This window comes from Delphinus delphis, chromosome 14 (assembly GCF_949987515.2).
Source record: "Delphinus delphis chromosome 14, mDelDel1.2, whole genome shotgun sequence".
NCBI classification, from domain to species: Eukaryota; Metazoa; Chordata; class Mammalia; order Artiodactyla; family Delphinidae; genus Delphinus; species Delphinus delphis.
In genome coordinates, this window is record NC_082696.1 from 77,408,256 (window position 1) to 77,418,883 (window position 10,628).

Below are 10,628 nucleotides of genomic sequence, written 5' to 3' on the forward strand. Positions count from 1 at the left end.
GCTTCTCACCCCTCTGCTCTAACTGTGGGTTATACGTTCCACCCACCGTTCTTACATTAGGAGCTGTTTTCAAGGATGCAGACTTGAGGGAGTAATGTGGTCTTGAACCATCTGGACTGAATATATGTCTGCACCCAGTTAAGGCCTCCATATAAACTCATGACTCTGGTAGGTGAATGTGGAGATCTTCTGGTCTTGGGGCTGCCCAAGACAAGCCCCCTAAGGTAAGTCCCCTTGCTTATTAAACCTGTTGCCTACCAATCCGGAGTGTTCTGCCTCTTTCTTTGGTCTCTCCTTGCCCTCTGTGTACAGGGGCTGGTGTCAGCTTTCACCCAGGAAGCTCCTGAGCTTTCGAACCTACACCTATACCTTTGAATTCAAGGCAACGTGAGCAATGAAGGGAAGATAATTGGCTAGATTATAGGAAACATTTCATGTTCTTTTTCAGGGTTCATAACTGGAAAATAAGATAAAGAGGTTGCCCCAAAATCCCATTGAATTATTAATGAAAAAAAGCCTAAGGTGTTCAAGAAATGACACAGAGAAGAAAGTATGCCTTATTCCATTAGAAAGAACTATTTTGCCCAAGCCATGCCCCCAAGAGTCAGCGTATGACTGGATGGTTAGACAATGGAATTTGTTATAAAATTAATTTGTTTGTTATAACAATTAATTTGTTATAAAATTAATTGTTGAGACAGGTCCTGGTGAGAAGTGTTGTCAATCACTGGAACTTTTTTTTTTTTTTGGTACGCGGGCGTCTCACTGTTGTGGCCTCTCCCATTGCGGAGCACAGGCTCTGGATGCGCAGGCTGAGTGGCCATGGCTCACGGGCCCAGCCGCTCCGCGGCATGTGGGATCTTCCCGGACCGGGGCATGAACCTACGTCCCCTGCATCGGCAGGCGGACTCTCAACCACTGCGCCACCAGGGAAACCCCACTGGAGCTTTTGATTGTAGTTCAAGTTACGCGAAATGGGATAAGCCAAGTGTGTCAAAATGGGAAATACCTTTAATCAGAATATCTCCCACGGTTGCCAAATCAAAGCAGATGTGAGATATTTATCAGTTTAAATTTCTGCTTTTTAGATCCCTCAAAGCAAATGCCACTGGAATACATTGTTTAAGGTCAATTTATTCAAGTTGAACTATGCTAACCATTTACACATTTTTTTCTTCTATATATACCTTTTAACTTTAGATTTTCTTATAATAATATATATATATCTTTCTTGACCTCTCAGTTTCTTAGTTTCTCATTTAGCAATATTAATTTCAGAACAGAATGCAAAATGTAATTGATGCAAAGACATTAAGTTAGATATTAGGAGAACTTCTAATGAAGTTATAAAGTATTTTTCATAGATATTTTAAAGACATGAAATAAAACTCACATGTAAGTTATCTTGTGCCTGACATGGTGCTAAGTGCCTTTACTTAGCTATTCTTATAGGTATTATTATCTTCATTATACAGATTAGAAAAAAATTTCAAAAAATTAAACTATTATTGAAGCTCATACAGTTAAGAGATGTTTTCAGTCTGTGCCTTTCTCCTACACGCTGCTGTCCTTACTGTTTACCTGTGGTGATGAAGGCGTAATCCTGTGTATAAATCATGATGGCGTTAAGAGTGCGAACTTTGCTCTCAGATAAACCTGGGTTTGTACCCTGACTCAGGTGCTTTCTGTGTTATGAAGAATTTTCTTAACCTCTTTGATTCCAAAGTTCTGAATAGTTGGGCCTCATACCTACCTCTAGAGTTGTGGGAACATTCATGCCAATATTTGTAGTACTTTTGACCATATTAAAATATTAAGCTGGATACAAATCCCGTGAAGAGGCATTAGAAACGTCTCCAGTAGCTATTCCAGCTTATGCTAGGGTTTTTCCCGTTCACGTTCCATCTGAAGCTTTCTTACTTTCTCTTCAGTTTTCGTTACATCACTTTAAGTTCTAACATCTGTTTCTCCTTTTACATTTTGATAGCGGATCATCCTTAGCTTCATCCCTCTTATCAATAGAATCAGAGAAGATAATGATGTGATGCCGAGCGCTGGTCCCTGAATAGATGCTCCCTCTCCACTTTAGCCATCCAGTAGATCCAGTAAATTTGTCTTGACATGTGACTGGATTTCTCAGTGCTTCTTGGGGATTATGATGAAGACTTTGCACAAGGTTTTAGTAAGGATCTTACACCACAGGAATTTAACATTCCTTGTCTTGACTTAACCAGATGGAAGAATGTGGAGGAGGAAACTGGAAAGGATGTATGAAACAGGAACATTCTGGGAGTATGTAAACCTTTATCAGAATTTGTTAATGAGAATAGCTTCACAATTTTTGAAGGCATTAGTATTATATCTTTCTTAAATAACACTGTGTTCTTAGGTTGTGGAGTAGGGTTACATTTTTAACAACAGAATACCAAGAGAAAGCAGCCCATCTGGGGAATGGCAGTGCAGTAGGGGAAAAAGAAAGGCTCTGGAGCCAGGAAAACCTGAATGTAAGTCTCGACTTTGCCACTTACTAGCTGCTTTGGGAAAGTAATGCAACTTCTCTGAGCTTTACTTTTCTGATCTATAAAATGGGTATAATATCTCTTTTGCAATGTTGTATTAGAGGTAATTAGAGTTAATACATGTATAAACACTTGATAGATAGTAATTTATTTTTAATTTAGTGGAAATTTCTAAATGAGTAGAATTGGGTTTTTTTCTATATTTGATATAGGGATTATTTCCATGCTGAAGTTCTGTGATTCATTATAATGAGTAGGATACGAGCAAGCTGTTATGAGAGAGAAAGTGCCAGAGAAAAAATGTAGCTTTCCTCAAAAACATTCTACGTCTAAGTTATGGCTGATGGGAAATTCCTCCTCAGTCCTCAAGTTAACTTGCTGTTTATCCGGATTATATTTGTCATGGCATATTTTTTAGCAGAGATCTATCTAGAATTTAGAGGACTCTTAGTGAAGCTAATAACCAGCTTTAGAATTGATGTAAGGATTAGATGCTGTCATGTTAGTAAAATGTGTTCAAGAAATGATAGGTATTGTTACTAGTGGAAATAGCTTACGAGACCTATGAATCAGGTAATGGAACCAAGATGTTAATTACATGTACTCTCCAAACTGGATGCAATCCAATTTTTACTATGACTTTATCTTGGGTATTTTGAGAGCTTCCTCAAATTGGGCTAGCCAATAAGATAATTACTGACTGAATTATTCCTTGGATTTCTAGCCTATCCATTCTGTAAATATTCTGACCTGCAGATGAATAAAATATATATATCTAGAAAATCACATCAACAAATTTAGAGCTCAATAATCTATTTATGAACAAAATGAAAGAGTCTGGGCCATTTCCTCAACCACTCTACCCTTTCAGAATTGAATAAAAATAATAGCACATGTCAACCAGGAGTCAAAACACCCTTTGATATACTGTGGTATGTGGTTTGGTAAGGGGAGGTGGGGACTCCGCCGTCTTGGGACGCAAGAGCCTCAAATGGATTTTGTTTGGGGTTTTGATTTTGTAGGCAGGCAGCCATAACCACTCAGTACTTTCCATGTGAAATCCAAAGACCCTTCCTGGAACTTGTGGGTAGGGAGAAACTTCCTAAAAAAATCTGCCTCAAATTCTCATTAGATCTTTGGTCACTAGTGCACTGAAAGTGGACATTCATATGCTGAGTCTTCAGTGAAATCCTATTAAAGAGATTATTAAAATCGAATGTGATACTATGAGAAGAGTCGTAGAAGATAAGGGAAAAACTGAGCCATGTTGGCAGGGTATGTGAGGGGTGTGGAGAATTTCCTAGGAGGGCGTCTTCTTGGAGACGCTTATGGCTGAGCTAAGTCAACAATGAGAAGAAGACTTCCCTTTTATCATTATCAAGGATGGTGCTAATCTGAATCTCTTTGGTAAAAATGTTGCCTCATTATTGCTACAACATACTTGAAAACAAATATAGAAAGATTATATTCTACAAAGACTAAGCTGGTTTTTATTGTTGAAAAAGAGTAGACCCTTGTTTTATTTCTGATTTTTAGGGGGTAGTCAACATTTAAGTTGATTCATTAACATTATTAATAATAGCAGACATTTGTTAAGCTCTTTATCATGTGTCACCAAGATGACAAACATACAATATGCATTAAATGGGTTAATACATGGAAAGCACTTAGATCAGTTCCTGGCACATAGTAAATGCTCAAAAGGATTTTTAGCAATTATTATTGATCACAAATCTACTGTTATATACAATCTATTATAAAATGAATATGGGGCCAGAAGTTTGAAGAGATTTAGTAATTTACTCAAGGTCACAGACCTAGTAAATAACAAATTTGGTATTGGAATTCAGGAAACTCTAACTCAGAGCACAAGCTCTGAATTATTATAATACTCAGTTTATTAAAATTATTCTCCAACAATCTTTAAGCTTCATATCAAGTAATAGTAAGGAGAACATGAATTAATCCACATGGCTTTAGTCAAGACTATTGCTAGTCAGTTTTTTTTAAGGTCTATAAGTGTTGTACATTGTAATGAACAAGAATTTATTCATTAGTGAGATTCAAAATCTCTGAAGATAAAGCAGATAAGCATTTACAGGGGCTATAGATGTACCAGGAGTCTGATAATACTGGTAAAAAAAAAGTCTCACTAAGCATAAGAAATGAATTTGTGTCGGTTTAAGGAATCATCTGGTGGGGGAGGAGACAGGTCAACTTGGGAGTCAATAAAGGCAAGTGGCAGCCCCCGGGAAACCTAAGAAGCAAACCTGGTAGTCCTTAAATTATATTGGGGATTTATATAGATTTTGTGTTCTACCGTTAGATCTGCATAAAGCAATGTGCCAATCAGCTACATTTACAAACTCCAGCAAAATAGAAGCCCTTGGTTTTGATTTGCTTATTTATTTGCTCTCTCCTCTTTCTACCAATTGTTTTTGTTTTCCTCTATTCTCTATAAGGACAGTTCAACATCCACAAATCAATCAACATGATACACCAAATTAATAAAATGAAGGATTAAAATCATATTATAACCTCAATAGATGCAGAAAAAGCATTTGACAAAATTCAGCATCCACTTATGATAAAAATTCTCAGTGAAGTGGGTATAGAGGGGACATACCTCAACATAATAAAGACCATCAGTGACAAACCCATAGCTTACGTCATACTCAATGGTGAAAAGACTAAAGCATTTCCTCTGAAATCAGGAGCAAGACAAGGATGCTCACTCTCACCACTTTTATTCAACATAATATTGAAAGTCCTAGCTGAACAATCTGACAATAAAAAGAGATAAAAACATACAAATTGAAAAGGAAGAAGTAAAACTGTCACTGTTTGCAGGTGACATAATATTATATATAGAAAACCCTAAAGACTTCTCTAAAAAAACTATTAGAATAAATGAATTCAGTAAAGTTGTAGGATACTTAGTTAATAAAAGCAGCCTGTTGCATTTCTACACACTAATAATGAACTATCAGAAAGAGAAATTAAGAAAACAATCCCATTTACATTTACCTGAAAAAGGTTAAAATGCCTAGAAATAAATTTAACCAAGGAGGTGAGAGACTACTCTGAAAACTATGACACTGATGAAAGAAATTGAAGATAGCACAAAGAAATGGAAAGAAATATAGTGCTCATGGATTGTAATAATTAATATTGTTACAATGTCCATACTACTCAAAGCAATCTACTTATTTAATGCAATCACTATCAAAATATCAATGGCATTATTTATAGAACCAGAACAAACAATTTAAAAATTTGTATGGAAACACATAAGACTCTGAATAGTCAAAATGTTCTTAAGAAAGAAGAACAAAGCTGGAGATACATGTTCCCTGGTTTCAAACTATACTACAAACGGTACTAATCAAAACTGTATGGTACTGGCACAAAAACAGACACATAGATCATTGGAACAGAATAGAGAGCCTAGAAATAAACCCATGCTTATCTGGTCAATTAATTTATGATAAAGGAGGCAAAAATATAGAGTGGGGAAAAGATAGTCTCTTCAATAAATGGTGTTGGGGAAACCAGACAACTACATGCAAAGAATGAAACTGGACCACTTTCTTACACCATATACAAAAAATAAACTCAAAATTGTTTAAAGACTTAAATGTATGGTCTGATAACAGAAAACTCATAGAAGAAAACATAAGCCATAAACTCTTTGACATCAGTCTCAGCAATATTTTTTGGATCTGTCTCCTCAGGCAAAGGCAACAAAATCTAAAACAAATGGGATTACCTCAAACCAAAAAGCTTTTGCACAACAAAAGAAACCATCAACAAACCAGAATGGAAACCTACTGAATGGGAGAAAATACTTGCAAATGATATATCTGATAAGGGGTTAATATTCAAACTATATACAGACTTCACACATCTCAATATTGAAAAAATCTTATTAAAAAATGAGCAGAGGACCTGAAAAGACATTTCTCAAAAGCAGGCATATAGATGGCCAACAGACACATGAAACAATGCTCTTCATCATGAATCGTCAGGGGAATGCATGTCAAAACCACAACGATATATCACCTCATCTCTGTCAGAATGGCTATTATTAAAAAGGCAAAAATTTACAAGCATTGGCAAGGATGTGGAGAAATGGGACCCTCTGTGCACTGACGGTGGGAATATAAATTTGTACAGCCACTATAGAAAATGTTATGGACTTTCCTCAAAAAATTTAAAAAAACTTCCATATGATCCAACAATTCCACTTCTGGGTATTTATCCTAAGAAATGAAAACACTCATTTGAAAAGATATATGAACCTCTGTGTTCATTGCAGCATTACTTACAATAGCCAAGATATGGAATATGGAAACAACCTAAGTGTCCATCATTAGACGAATGGATAAAAAGATTACATATATCTTGTATATATATAATTATATATATTCCATATATATAATGGAATATTACTTAGCCATAAAAAAGAATGAAATCTTGCCATTTGCAACAACATGGATGGACCTACTGGGTATTATGCTAAGTGAAATAAATCAGACAGAGAAAGATAAATGCTGTATAATTTCACTTATATGTAAATCTAAAAATCAAAACAAATGAACAAACAAAACAAAACAGAAACAGAGTCATAGATATAGAGAACAAACTGGTGGTTGCCGGAGGGGAGGATGGTAGCCAGTTGGGTGAAATAGGTGAAGGGGATTTAGAGGTACAAACTTCCAGTTATGAAATAAATCATGGATGTAATGAACAACAAAGGGAATATAGTCAATAATATTATAATAACTCTGGTGTGGTGACAGATGGTTACTGGACTTAACATGGTGATCAACTTGTAACATATATAAATGTTGAATTACTATGTTATACACCTGAAACTAATATAATATTGTATTCAGTTATATTCAAAAAAGAGATGCACAATTAAAAAAAATTAAAAATAAGAAAAAGGAGGTCCACCATCTGGGTCAGGTAAAGGCACAGAGACATCCCAGAATTCTAAAATGGGACAGTAAAAGTTGGGTTAGAACTGAGTAGAAGTCAGAAATTCAGGGAATTCGATGTTAAAGACATTTTTCTTTTGAAGATCTTATCAGTCTCCATGGTGTTTGGCTTGCTCCTTTCTTGTCTGACTTTGATCATTGCTTATAATCAAGTCCATTGTGTGTGTGTATGTGGTGGAGTGTGCAGTGGATAACACTTTAAGATATTTGTGGTCTATATTCCAGGGCAAATGAATTTTGGAAAAAGGTTTGATTAGGGGAAAGGGGAGGAACCTATGAAGACACCAGATGTCATGTAAAGATATCTGGTGAATGGAATTTGAAAGGCTAGGAAAAGGAAGAACCAGAAGCCTGCCTCGTTAAGATCACAGCTCAACCTAGAGCTCTCCTTTGCTTGTCACAGTTTGTAGACATGAATTCTACAGTTAAAGGTCCCACACCATACGGGTCAGACTGGCCAAGAAGGTCTTTGTCCCACTTTTATGTGGACTCTTGGGGCCAATATCTGTACTAGATATATGTGTGTGTGACAAGCCCAGTCTAGACCAAATCATGGAAAGCCAGGGGGAAACTTCTTCTGTCTGGGATGTTGGGAATACTTCCAGGAGAAAATTGGGCTATCAAAATATAATCTAGATAACTTCATTATGAATGCTCTCCACCTGCGTGGCCCAAGGGCTCTAGGTTAGTGATTCTCAATTATTGTGGGAAACATTTTCCCTGGGGAGGGGTAAGGATGATATCAGAATCTGAAGGATGAGAGTATGTGTGTATCTGAAGATGCATGTTCACTATGCTTATTCGGTGAGTAACACAAATTGCAGAGAATGAAGTTCCATAGCCCTTTTGGTTGGTGGAAATACGTAGAAAATGAAATGAGAAAGCACTGTTAGTGACATGGAATAGAAAGTGTTGATAGCGTTGTAGACCAGTGGGATATATGGGAACAAGGGACATTTTTCTTTGATGAGATGCAAGGGCACTTTCCGTTTTTGGAGCAGTGGAGCTAGGGCTGCATTTGACTCAGTGACTGTGAGTGTTGAGGGAGTGTTAGTTCACCAATTGCAATGTTTTATCTTGATCAGATGTTCAGACCTCTCTCTGGCTTTTTCCATGGAGCCTCTCACGAGAAACAGCATTGAAAATTCTCCTGTGGTCTACGTAGACTCTCCTAGGGAGGCTCATACTGCATTCCAGACAGCTCGTGGCCTGGTAACATGAGTTTTCTGATGCTGGATGATTGGTTGACCAGAAAACAAGAGTCTTGTAGTTTTTAGGAGTATTTGAGGTCATAGGCTTTTTTTATATGTAAGATTACACAAGGATGAAATGTCAATTAAGTATTAAGCAGACTCTTTCAAATGGGAATGATTCATATCTCTAGTGGTATGAATGATACCTTGAAAAATAGAATCATCAATTCACAAATACGGCCTAAATAAAGTGTGCGGTTATTGGTTATTTTCCTCACCCTCTAATCCTAACCTCTAAATCTATCCTGCACCCTTGGCCGTGAAAGCTGACTCCTTGGGAAGAAATCACTTGGGATCTTCTCCTGTCTGACTTTGGGTGGGGCTCGGGCAACAGGAAGCCCCAGCAGGAGGCGAGAGGGAGAAGGGGACAAGTCTTTGCTGTCCCATCTCTGTCAGTAGCCGTGTCCCACCACACTCTGCCTGTCGCTGGGTGTCTTTTTCTCCTCACCCCCAGCTTCCACTGAACTCTGACAACAACAGCATAGATGTTTCTACCTGCATGCCTCCAGCATTGGGAATGGTAATGTCTTCCCATTAGCAAGTTCCCATTGCTAGTTTCTGAATGCTTTACCGTTTTTAGTTTATGTTCTGAACTTGCTCACACCTATGTAAATCATCTTTTTACTAAAGCCTTATAGCGTCTGCACCCTTTGGGAGAAATTTCTTTCCTTCTGTAACTCTGACTGATACACAAGGGGTCAAGGCTTCAGAGAAGAACGCTGGATTGGAATTAGAAGTAGACTGGCCACTAATTGGTTCAGGGATCTCTGGAGAAAACGCTTTAGCTTTTCTGAACCTCTGTTTCACCTCATGTAGAAAGGGCAAGACATTATCCTCTGACTCCAAACCATACATGGCGTACGTGATTGAAAGAGAAAGTGGCAGTTTGGATTGGATGACAAGCCTTGTCATTTTTAGATAGTGGAAGCAGATACAAGTTCAAACAGGGTGAACTGGAAACTATCTCAGGCACTGTAAAGAAATGTTTATCTTTGTAAGAGAAAAATACTAAGAAAATTCTCAAGCCACACATAGTCTCAGGCTGGATTTCCTCTAGATAAGGAAAACTGATGCAAGGGCACAGGAAGCTGGGCAGAAGTGGATTATAAGGACTTCCTGTGGGAGAAGGCAGCTGTTTCCTTGATTCCCAAATGCTGTAGTTAAGGAGGATTAAGTTAGTGCGGAGATATGGGTGGGTTGCCGTCATTGCTTAACAGCACGTGTGCGGAGCTGCAGCCTGCAGATGTGGGCATCTAGTTTTAGATCCTTCTAGGTGCCCTTCTAGGGCCAGTGTCTTCATTCATTCAGTTCCTATACTTTGTCAGGTTCTGCTTGCCACTCCCAATGAGTTTTTTTTTAACATACTTTTCCATTCCCAGGTCTTAGAAAATACAAAATTGGAGGGTTTAAATTTATATTTTATTGAAAAACCACATAAATTTTAAATAAAACCAGAGTTATTCATTCAGCTTACAGAGTTCCTCTCTCCTGGAGGGTCCTAATGTGCTGTTGAACTGTAGCAGAAGGTGAGCTACTGAAATGTTGAATGTGGGGATGAGTAAGAGATTACGGAGGAAAAGTAAGCAGAGGAAAACAAATGATGAAATTGATGGAGAGAAGAAATATATTTGTAAAGAGACAGAGAGCGAGAGGGACCGAGAGCTAAATTTTACTCAACAAATGAGCAGATGAAGAGGAATGGCTTCATCATGTTCGCTCCTTGACTAAATGTAGGAGAAAAGAAAATGACCTCAGTGATATTCTGAGGAGTTTTCATTGAATATTTAATTTGGAAGTAATTTTTCCAGAAGAAATGCTGAAGGTGATGACTCACAAAAATACTATATTCGTAT